General features: G+C 45.2%; 1 protein-coding gene across 2 annotated transcripts in view; it reads right to left on the bottom strand.

The window, feature by feature from the left end:
* The window catches only part of SNCAIP (synuclein alpha interacting protein), a 372,935-nt gene extending 362,778 nt beyond the window's left edge, over nucleotides 1-10,157 (bottom strand). For both annotated transcript variants that reach the window (XM_069226977.1, XM_069226964.1), the window contains exon 1: nucleotides 9,543-10,157. The gene's annotated coding sequence lies outside the window, so the exon portion shown is untranslated. The remainder of the gene's footprint in view (nucleotides 1-9,542) is intronic.
* Nucleotides 10,158-11,050: the final 893 nt, after the last annotated feature.

The following is an 11,050-nucleotide window of genomic DNA, read 5'->3' on the forward strand; positions in this document are numbered from 1 at the left end:
AAAAGGTGGTTCATGAGGTTCAATCTCCAAGTATGCTTGTCGGAGGGGAATTTACTGGTGGGGGTATTGTTGGTGATGGTCAGGAAGTGGGTTCTGGCGAAACTATGCAGAAAAACAGGGTGGGACATGAAGGTGGAAACTACAGTATGGGAGGTGTGAGTAATCAGGAGGAGGGCTCTGGTGAAAACATACAGGGAAGCAATGTGCAACATGGATACAACGGTGGAAATTCAAGCATTAGATGTGAAAGCGTTCCGGGTGGAAATCTGGAGACAAACGTTAATAGGCCCAAAAGGAATGCTGTTAGACCTAAACATTTAAATCAATACGTATTGTATTAATGCAGATGTACTTTGTTTAAAATTGGGGTATTTGTAGATCAATATCTGTTAAGGGGGAAGATGTTTTATGTTCTTGACTGTATGTTATCTGTAGCAGGGCGCCTTTATGGAAGGTTCCCTGCGGTGAATTCTGGCGTGCTCAGCGGCATTCCAGAGGAGACAGTTGATGGCTGGATTTCCCTCTGGAGGGCTGCTGAGGACGTCGGTGTTGATACGGAAAATAAAACACTGAAATATAAGAATAATTCTCGTGCTACTGATCTTCTTCCTGCACCGGATTCAACAAGGGACTAGACAAGGTTGCCCATGTTTTCCACTGCTGTTCGCAGTCTATATTAAACCGTTTCTGAAGAAACTACTAAGGAATGCTAATATTAGGCTAATCACAATGAATGGACAGAGCACAAAACTAACAATATTTCTATACTAACACCATTCCCCAATCTGGCATTAAGGGAGACAGAGGAGAAGCACAGAACTTTGGGTCTGTTTCCGGCTATCTAGTAAACAAAAGCAAAACTCAAATATTACCCTATTGCTATTGTAAGGTACATGATCCGCAGGCTACAAGTAAAGTCACGTACTTGGGGGAAAAACTGGTACATAATCTCAGAAAATGATGATCCTCTCCTTAAAAAACTGAAAATAAGTTGAAGAACTTTAACAATAGCCACTTAATTACTGACACATGTAATATTATAAAAATGGTAATTTTGCCAGTTTATTCATACCTCTTTAGGGCTCTACACCTGAGGTGTCATCCAAGAGGTTTACGAAATTAGATTTGATTTGTGGCTGATTTGTCTGGGAGGGGAGGTATAAACAGTCAAGGAGGACCCTGACATTTCTCCAACTCCGATCTTAAAAAGAGGATGGAGAGTTCCCTAATTTTAAAGGGTATTATTATGCAGCAGCTTTATTGTATATCAGAATACTGATACAAAGCCACAGGGAGCGAAGGACAAATATACGTTTTTCACTGACAATGTAGCTCTTGAGTTTTTGACCATGGCAAAGACTGTACTACTCCATAGAATTAACTATAACACGAGAGATACAATTAACAGATGCTAATGTCTGTTAGTTGATTTGGTAAACAATGAATTAGTCAAAATTGGGAAGTTTGAGAGTGGGGCAAGTAGACATTGAAGAAAGCATTAGGGTGGGAAGTTAATTACTGTTCTCTGCAAACTGAAGATTCAAAATAATTAAACTTTAATCTTCTAAATGTATTATACTACTGCTAAGCTAAGCAGATGGGGTAGCTGGGCCAATCCTAGGTGTCCACACAGCAGGCAGGCAGAGGCTGATACTGTACATATGTTTGCTTCCTGCCGGGCTCTGGAGAAATATTGGCTATGGATGTTTAAGTTTAAGATTATTAGCTTCTCAACCAATATAAAAAGCAAGCTATGACCACGTGCAATTATATTTTGGTCGGGGCGAGGATTTTGGGACCATTCTTTCGCTTTTTGTAGATATTACTATCGGCTGTTTATGTTCAGCTGCAGAATTGTGTTGTTTCTGCAATGGCTGAATCGTTATTTAGTAAACTATCTTAAAGGAAACAGCTCTCTACCCCCGGGAAAGGGTAAAATGCAAACAAACAAAAAAAGCATTGGCAAAGCCAAAAGGTCTCGCCTTTACAAGAGCTATTGGTTTTGCAATGTGTTTTGCCATGTTATACACCAGTGTGGCTGCTGTTCATCATGGCTAAAAGTTAGTGGCGAAGAGTGTCAGAGTGGAGTGGGGGAGTAGAGTGTTGTAGAATGGATCTGTTGGAGTGTAGTAGTGTAGGTGGAGTAGAGTGTCGTATAGTTGAACAGAGGGGAGTAGAGTGTGGTGGTTTAGTGGCAGAGTGTGGTAGAATGGAGTTGTGTGGAACAGGGTAGAGAGGGTTAGAATGGACTGAGGTAGAGGGTTGGAATGGTTTGAGGTAGTGGGGTGGATTTGATTGGGGTAGAGTGGGGTGGATTGGATGGAGGTGGGGTAGTCTGAAATGGGGTAAGGTGGATTGGATTCGGGTGGAGTGGATTGGAGTGATATGGCTGGGCTGGATTGGGGTGGAATTGAATGGAGTGGCATGGGGTGGATTAGACTGGACTGGAGTAGAGCGCACTTGAGTGGGGTGGATTGGAGTGCGGGTGGCCTGGACTGGAGTAAGGGGGATTGGACTGAGTGAGGTGGCCTGGAGTGGGGTGGGGTGGGCTGGATGGATTGGACTGAACTGGGATGGGGGTGGGTTGGATTGGGATATAGTGTGATGCATTGGAATGAGTGGGTTGGATTGGAGTGGGATGTGCTGGACTAGGTTGGAGTGGATTGGAGTGGGGTGGGGTAGGGTGGACGGATTGGAGCAGAGTGGACTGAACTAGATCAGGTGGGTGGATTGGATTTGCGAGGGATGGAGTGGATTGAAGTGATGTGGGGTGGATTGTATTTAGGTGAGGTGGACCGGATTGTTGTGGGTTGAACTGGACTGGAGTAGACAGGAGTGGAGTGGATCGGACTGGGATGGATGAGACTGGGGTGGATCAGATTGGAGTGAAGTAGACTTGGTTGAGTGGGGTGGATTAGACTGAGTGGCGTGGATTGGATTGGGGTGGATTAGATGGCACTGGCGTGGGATTAGAAAGGAATACATTGTGGTGTATTTGATTAGACTGGAGTTGGGTGAATTGGATTGGAGTGGGTTGGATTGGACTGGAATTGGGTGGCTTGGACTGGAGTAAGGTGGATTGGGAAAAGGATGTGGCATAACAGCCAGAGCTGCCAAATTTGGAGCTGGGGATCCAGGGTTGAGTCTTGGCATCAGCTCAACAGCCTGTGATTGTGGGCAAATCACTTTATCTCCCTGTGCCTATCAAAAAATGAATGTGGCCTTGTGTAATATGCTCATGTAAAGCGCTCCTATACATTCGGGTCAAGTTGGCGCTATATAAAACTACAACAACAACAAAAAAGATTGGAGTGGGGTGGACTGGATTGGTGTGGACTGAACTGGATTGTGTGGGGTGGATGAATTAAAGCGGGATTGACCGGATTGGAGTCTGGCAGGTTAAGGTGGTTTGGAGTGGGCAGTTGGACTGGAGAAGGGTGGATTCATGTGGACTGAAGTGGGAGTGGATTGTATTGGAGTGGGATGTATTGGGGAGGTGTGAATGGATTGGAGTGAGATGGACTGGGTAGCAGTGAACTTGACTGGATTGGAGTGGGCTGGGTGGGACTGGAGTTGGGTGGGTTGGATTGGAGTGGAGTGGAGTTGTTTGGGGTGAGGTGTACTGGCCTGGGGTGGATTGAGGTGGACTGGATTGGTGTGGGGTGGATTGGAGTGGTGTGAGACAGATTGTTTTGGATTGCAGTGGGGCAGACTGTGATGGACTGGAGTGGGGTGAATTGGGAAGGAGTGAGGTGGTATGGATTGGGGTAGGGTGAAATGGATTGGAGTGGGGCGAACTGGAGTACGGCAGCTTGTTTTGTACTGGAGTGGGTTGTTTGAAATTGGAGCAGGGTGGAGTGGGGAAGATTGTTTTGGATTGGAGTACTGCAGATTATTTTGGATTGGAATGGGGCAGATTGTTCTGGGGGAGACTGGAGCAGGACGGACTGGAGTCGGGTGGACTGGATTGGTGTGGAGGGGCGGATTGGATTGAAGGGGTGGATTAGGTGGGCATGAGGTGCATTGGATGGCACTGGAGTGGAGTTTATGGAAGTGGGGTGGATTGGATGGGAGTGGGTGGATTGGATGGGAGTGGGGTGGATTGGATTGGGACAGATTGTTTTGGATTAGATTGGGGCAGACTGTGTGGGGTTGGAGTGGGGCAGATTGGATTGGGGAAGATTGTTTTGGATTAAAGTGTGGCAGACTGGAGTGAGGCGGGTTGTTTTTTTACTGCAGTGGGGCGTATTGTTTTGGATTGGAGTAAGGCAGATTTGAGTGGGGTAGATGGCAGAGGGGCATATTGTTATGGAATGGAATAGGACAGAGTGGTGCAGGCAGTTTTGGATTGAAGTGGAGTGAACTTGAGTGGGGCAGATTAGACAGGGGTGGGATGGGAGGACTAGAGTGAGGTGGGTTGCAGTGGATTTGATTGGGGTGAGTGGTTCGGATTGGAGTGGGGTGGACTGGTGTGTGATGGATTGTAGTGGGGCAGATTGTAGTGAGGTGAATTGGGGTGTACTGCACGAATGTGTTAAAAGCATCATTTCAGAAGTTATACATAATAAACAAACAATGTCACTTTCAAATGCTCAGAACAAGATATTTGTCATCTTTTGAGAACAGCTCACACAAGCAAAAACAAAAGAAAACATGAGTCTAAATTGAGACAAGACAACTTGACAGAACGAAAGAAAGTTAGCTATAAAAAAATAAATAAAACTTGCAATTTTGTTTGTCCTGCTGGCCATTCTTTTTCCAGGAACACGCCTTCTGTTTGCAGGGCACCAGAACTTAAAAAGAACAAAACAGTACCACTGCAGTGAGTAACTACAAGGCTGTAAAGAAGAGTGCCATGCAAGCCAACGAATGGTAAGAGGCAGGTGGGCTCCAATCCCTTTACTGTACACAACAGTCTCACAAGCAAGATGCATGTGCTAGCGCATGCATTCGCAGACTCAACCCTAAAAAGTGAGAAGAGGTGGTCTGATTTGGAACTCTGTAAGAAAACTGATTGAGACCAATTTACAAGTTAAATCCTGCTGTTTATGCATATTCCATTACAAGAACACCCCCTGGGGATTATTTTTTTTAATATATATATATGCTGCAGGACAGCGCTCATGTTATTCAATCCATAGCAACAGCTATGGAAGGGAAGTTTGAGGTGGTACAAAGAAAACTGGAGGCAACGGAAAAATTACAGGAAGACTGAAAAAAAAAAATCTGTACAACTGTTACAGAACTGAATAAATAGAATCAGGTGTGAACTCTACAAAAGTAGAGCAATTAGAAAACTGTGCTTGTGCATTTACTTGTTCATCTCTGGGTTTCCACTGCCACAGGAAAGTTAAACTATCAAACTATCTGAGTTTATGCAACACTCTTTGCACAGGGAAGTTCCATCAGAAGGAAAAGCAAATGAGGTCCACTGGGACATACAACTACCCACCCGGGGACCAAATATAGAGTGAGGGGGCAGTTATCACCTTAGTGAGTTGTCTGCAGAGAAAGACACAGCATACAAAGCGGTGATCAGTGCAAGGGTAGTTATGTTTAAGTCTAAAAATGTCCTCATCTTCCCAGGAAGCCAGTAGCCAAATGGAGCAAGATGCGGAATCTGATGAAGTAAGTGGGCCGTCTAAGCTTGAAACAGTCATTTAGCACACTGCAAGACTTAGGGTTGTCCATCACCACACTACACATGCAGAAGTCACCTAGACCTCAAGAAGACCAAACACCACAGCGAGCAACTGGAGAAGAAGAGGAGTACCAGCCAGGAACCCATCACCAGAAGTAATTAAAAGGCTGGTCTTAAACACTACCACCACCAACTGAGAAGCGCCAAGAAAAGGGCCTTTAATCCCTAAATTGCAAAGAACTCTTCGCAATTGTCAAGGAATTCTCGAAACCTGCAGCAGCAGCCAAAGCAATCATCCCACTACAAGAAATCTGTGATGATCTCTCCAACTTCTTCGACAACAAAATCTCCAAAATATACAGCATTTTCGACCCCAGGCAAACATAACAAACCTCCTTGACCAGACAACCTTGACCACCATGCCACTAACAGGAAACCACACTCCAGCAAAGACACAGCCACCCTCATAAAAGACTATCTGCTCAGGAGCCACCACAGACACAAGCCCTGACTACATGTACAACTTAGAGGACCTCTAATCAGCTTTGCACTTGCATTTATCATCAACATCTCCATCGCAACTGCAACCTTCCCAGAAATCTGGAAGCATGCATAAGTCAACACACTAGTCAAAAAACATCGGCCGACCCAAACACCATCAGCAACTACTGGCTCATGCTCCTCCTTCCCTTCCCAGTCAAAGTCATGGAGAAAGCAATCAACAGACAACTCTCCGACCACCTCGAACTGAACTGACTCCTCAACAGTACCCAATCCAGATTCTGCAACAGCCACAGCAGCCCTCACTGCAATCACCAATGACATACTATACATCTCTGGAGGAGAAACAGCCACACTCATCCTCTCATCAGCTTTCTAAACCTCACCTCACCCTTGTCAAAAAACTCCACCAGTCGGACCAGCACTCAAGTGAAGCGCCTTCTTTCTCACAGGAACAACTCAAAGAGTGAGACTCCATCCATACACCTTGGAAACCAAAGACCTCATCTGCTGAGTCCCGCTAGGCTGTCCCCTAGCCCCACATTCTTCATCATGTATACGACATCCCTTGCAGACATTGTCAGATACCACGGTATCAACATTGTCTCCTACGCCTATGACACTCAGGTCATCCTATCACTCACAGACATGACAAACACCACCAGGAACAACTTCACCAATTACATAGTCAATGTAGCATCCTGGATGAAAAACAACTGTCTAAAGTTCAACACCAGTTAAACCAAAGTGCTGATATAGGGAAGAAAGCCTTCATCCTGGTGGCTAACTGATTTACGCCCCACACCATCACCCACAGACCACGCCAAAAACCTCAGACTCATTATCGACAACAAGCTCACCATGACTAAACAAGTCAATGTCATCTCCTCCTCCTGTTTCCTCATTCTACTCATGCTATGTAAAATATTTAAATGGCTTCCACGGAACTCCAGGTGCACTGTCACACAAGCACTCATTACCACTAGACTAGACTTCGGCAACACACTCTACGCCTGAATCTGACCCCACCTCCTTCACAGACTACAGACCATCCAGAACATTGCTGTCAGACTCATCCTGGACCCACCACAACACACCCACATCCTCCCACACCTCAGGGAACTCCACTGGCTCACAGTCCAGAACCGATGGCAATTCAAGCTCTCCAATCATGCCTTCAAGGCTATGCACAACACCTGGCCCTCCGACCTTACAACAGCCTACACTTCCACCAACTATCAAGACAGCTTCCGTCAGCATCTCTCTTACTCGCACACAAACCCTGCATCAACAGAAGCAGAACCAGAGGACGCTAATGTCCTACATTGAAGCCAAATACTGAAACAACCTCCATCAACACATCAGAGCCCCCTCATCACTTCTAGGATTCTGGAAGAAGCTGAAGATGTGGCTCTTCTAATCCAGCCATGCAAGACATGCACAACTATCACTGTCCTCGGGCTCTGGCTCCTACCCCTCATGCCTGCTCAGCACCTGGATGCCCTCCTTGGTGATTAGCCACACTCGATAAATCCACATATCATAACATAACAGGCCATTCTAGAGCGGAACAAAAGAAATGATGGTCAGGTAACTGACTGTGGGAGTAGATCCTTGCTGACAAGGTGAGGCACTCAGACACAAAGGCAGGACAGATGTTAGGTTGGGGAGGCGAGTATTTGCAGTACTCATTCAGAAACATGATACTGAAGGTCTGTCTCTGTTTATCTTATTTGCTTTCAAGCCACAGGTTTCCTCCATCCCTTCCCACTCCCTCATTGCGGCTTTCCTGACCTTGTCTTTGGGGGGGGCCCTGTGAGTTGCAACTATACTTTGGGCTAATGGTGATGAGGCATTTATTACAAGTCGGATTTCCGATACAGTTTAGGGAGCAAGCTCGGCATTGAAATGTATATATTGCTCGTGTAATATGTATCATTTACTTGTGGTGAGGCTGTGCATTTTTCCTGGCATGAACTTGGCTAGTTCTTTTGTATCTGATCAAATGGTCTCCACTAGCTTAAATATGTTGAAATTCCGTCCAACATCCAAGCAACATAACATTTACAACTTAACATTTTGCAGTAACTAAGAAACTCTATAACCAGACATTATGCTTACTGGCTTAATTTGAAATATATAAATAACGAGTATTTAACTGTTTCAACTCCTCGATCATTAAAATGGTACAGTCGGTCACCAAAAATAAAGCTTGACACTGCAAACTTTGCACACTACGTGAATACTTTCCAGCTGTTTAAATGGCACTCCGATACAAACTCAGGCAGGACTTAAACATGCTCATTGCAAGCTAAAGTTACTCACACCCGTGAACGTGATGTGAACATTCAAGACTAAATACTTTCTCCATCATGCACCATGCTACCAACATGGTGAGGGTCAAGGGGAGCAAGTGTCTCGCTTATGCTTCTAATACAGAGAAAAACATATGCAGATAAATTAACCGAAAACAACTGGCTATTGAAATTAACTAAAAACTTTTTCATCAATGACCACGGTAAAATGAGTAAATGTACAACAACCCTGTATGGTGCAAACACCCTTAAACAAGAAAAAGGGTACTTTCGAGACGACTGCTGCCACATTTCAAAGGTCTTACTGTTGGTACTGCAAACAACTGTAGGAGTGATAGCAGACTCGACACGGCACCGTGATATATTTGTAAAAGTCAAGTTCAACAGATGAACCCTGCAAATTAATCAAAAACGACAATAAAATACAATCTGAAAAGTGAATTTGAGTTGTCCCGTAATAAGTAGGAATACTCCAGCCCTATAATTTCGAAGATTGGACAAATTGTGTCAATGAGTTGTAACCAGGCAGGCTTCTGTGCAGCACTTTAGTCACGCAAGAAGCCTATCACCACAGAAGTCACACACCTTTAACACGGTATGCCCAGTGCTTTACATGGGCCGGCACTGAGTACCGGCACTTTTTTTTATTTTGAGAGGGAGACAACCTGCACTTCTCAGGAAAAACTTAATACTTTAAATTGGAGAGTACCGGCACTTCTATTTTTCCATTTCATGCACTGGGTATGCCAGATTTCCATAGATATATTTGTAACGGTTGACTTATTTAGAATGGTTTTGATGCTATCAGTCCTTGGCACTCTGCTGATCTTTTCTTTCCATGCTGCTCTACTTTATATGTACGGCGTATATCATTGACGAAAACACATTTGAAGACGGTTTGGTACATTTGAACACAATTACGTTTTGCTAGAAATGCTTTTTGTAACTCTCTTTCAGCCACCGCCGAGAGTCGTCAGTATAACGGTTGTGCTTCTGGAGACTAGTTACAATTGGGGGATTGAGAAATCGTATCTTATAACTACCCCTTCTAGACAAGATTACACACTAAGAACAGAAACACTCACCATTTTCATCCAAGCCCACATATTTGCCCTGGTCTCGACGCAGAATTACACCTCACTTAATACACGGAGGATGATATATTTTGACGTCTTGGTCTGTCAGTCCAGCTGTAATGCAGGGTATTAGTCCTCATTTGTCGATTTTGAAAGCCCAGTCAAGGAGGTCTCCTGGGCAGTCCCCCCTCCCGGCGTCCTTAAGATGAAATTCTGATTCTTTGCTCAGAGGTGCTGTGCCCGGCGAGGCAGGTTTCGGTGTGGATTGTGCCTTGGACATCCGGAAGCAGCTGCTGCAGCTGGGATGGAGCGCAGACAATGCGAGGAGAGGCGAAGCTGCACTTTTGCGTCCCTGGCGTTCGGCGAAGGAACTGCACTTTTTGTTGCTGTCCGTGGGTGATGGTATGGATGTGTTACCTGGCGGGACAGCACGCCAGGAGGACCGCGAGCGCCGATAGGCGCTGCATTACTGCTTCAGTGCGCTACGTCTGCGCAATTGTACCGGGCAGATAAGGTGACCTGCGAGAAAAGAGCCGCCAAGGCGAGGGTTGCATAGGTCGGTGTAAGCCAGGCGCACACAAGGTGCACTCAGCCCCGGCACAGGGTGGGACTTAGGCCTGGACTGGAGCAGCGGGAAGGAGGGGGTCGAGGAAGCTGACGTACAGTGATGCAGTACAGGCCGGATGGCGCTTGTGTAGGGCTATGCTTGGATCCAAGCAGCAAAGAAAGGAGGGGCGCAGCTCGCGCCCCCCTGACGCAGGACTGGGCTAACAATATGCTTGTAAGCCTCCCATTAAATATAGGGAAACGCACAGAAATACTATCCTGTGCAAAGGGGAGCTAAACCGATGTGCCTCTTTAAAGCAGGCAGGGTGGGTTTGGTGATAGTCAAGACTTGCCTGTTCATTTTACTAAGTTATTTAAAGTACACCATATGTGTATTATTCGTAGATCTGGCGTTGGCCAGAACCTTTTGATTTTTCTAAAATGATATACGCGCAGGGGCTCTCATCCAGCCAGCCCTCTTCATCCATTGATTTGTTATTTCGTCATACATTTTTTATGTCTGCCCACTACATCGTGTTGCAAGTGGTCAGCCCACCTACGCCTTGAGCTAACTATATCCCCACACAAACGAGTGACTTTAATGCTAGAGGCTGCTATGGACATGTTTGATTTTTGGGACCAAAAAAATAGGTTTGCGTTTACACATTTTTTTTATATTGGTGAGCGTCCAGCAGCTCTCCCAATGTTGGAGGTTTAATGAAACAAAACATGCACTGGCATACCCAAATGGCTGGCAGCCTACACTAGGCTTATTGTCTTTGCCAATGCTTTTTTTTATACTTCCTTTTGAAAATGAGGGTAAGCATAGAAATACTACAAATATTCTTAGATACTATAAATTCCTATCATAACTCTTGTCCTTTAATATTTTGGAAAGAGAATTTGAGACACCTAAAAATACACTTTCTCTTATATATTTAAACACTAAGGCCCTCATTACGACTTTGGTA

This window comes from Pleurodeles waltl, chromosome 1_1, assembly GCF_031143425.1.
Source record: "Pleurodeles waltl isolate 20211129_DDA chromosome 1_1, aPleWal1.hap1.20221129, whole genome shotgun sequence".
In the NCBI taxonomy this organism is placed as follows: domain Eukaryota; kingdom Metazoa; phylum Chordata; class Amphibia; order Caudata; family Salamandridae; genus Pleurodeles; species Pleurodeles waltl.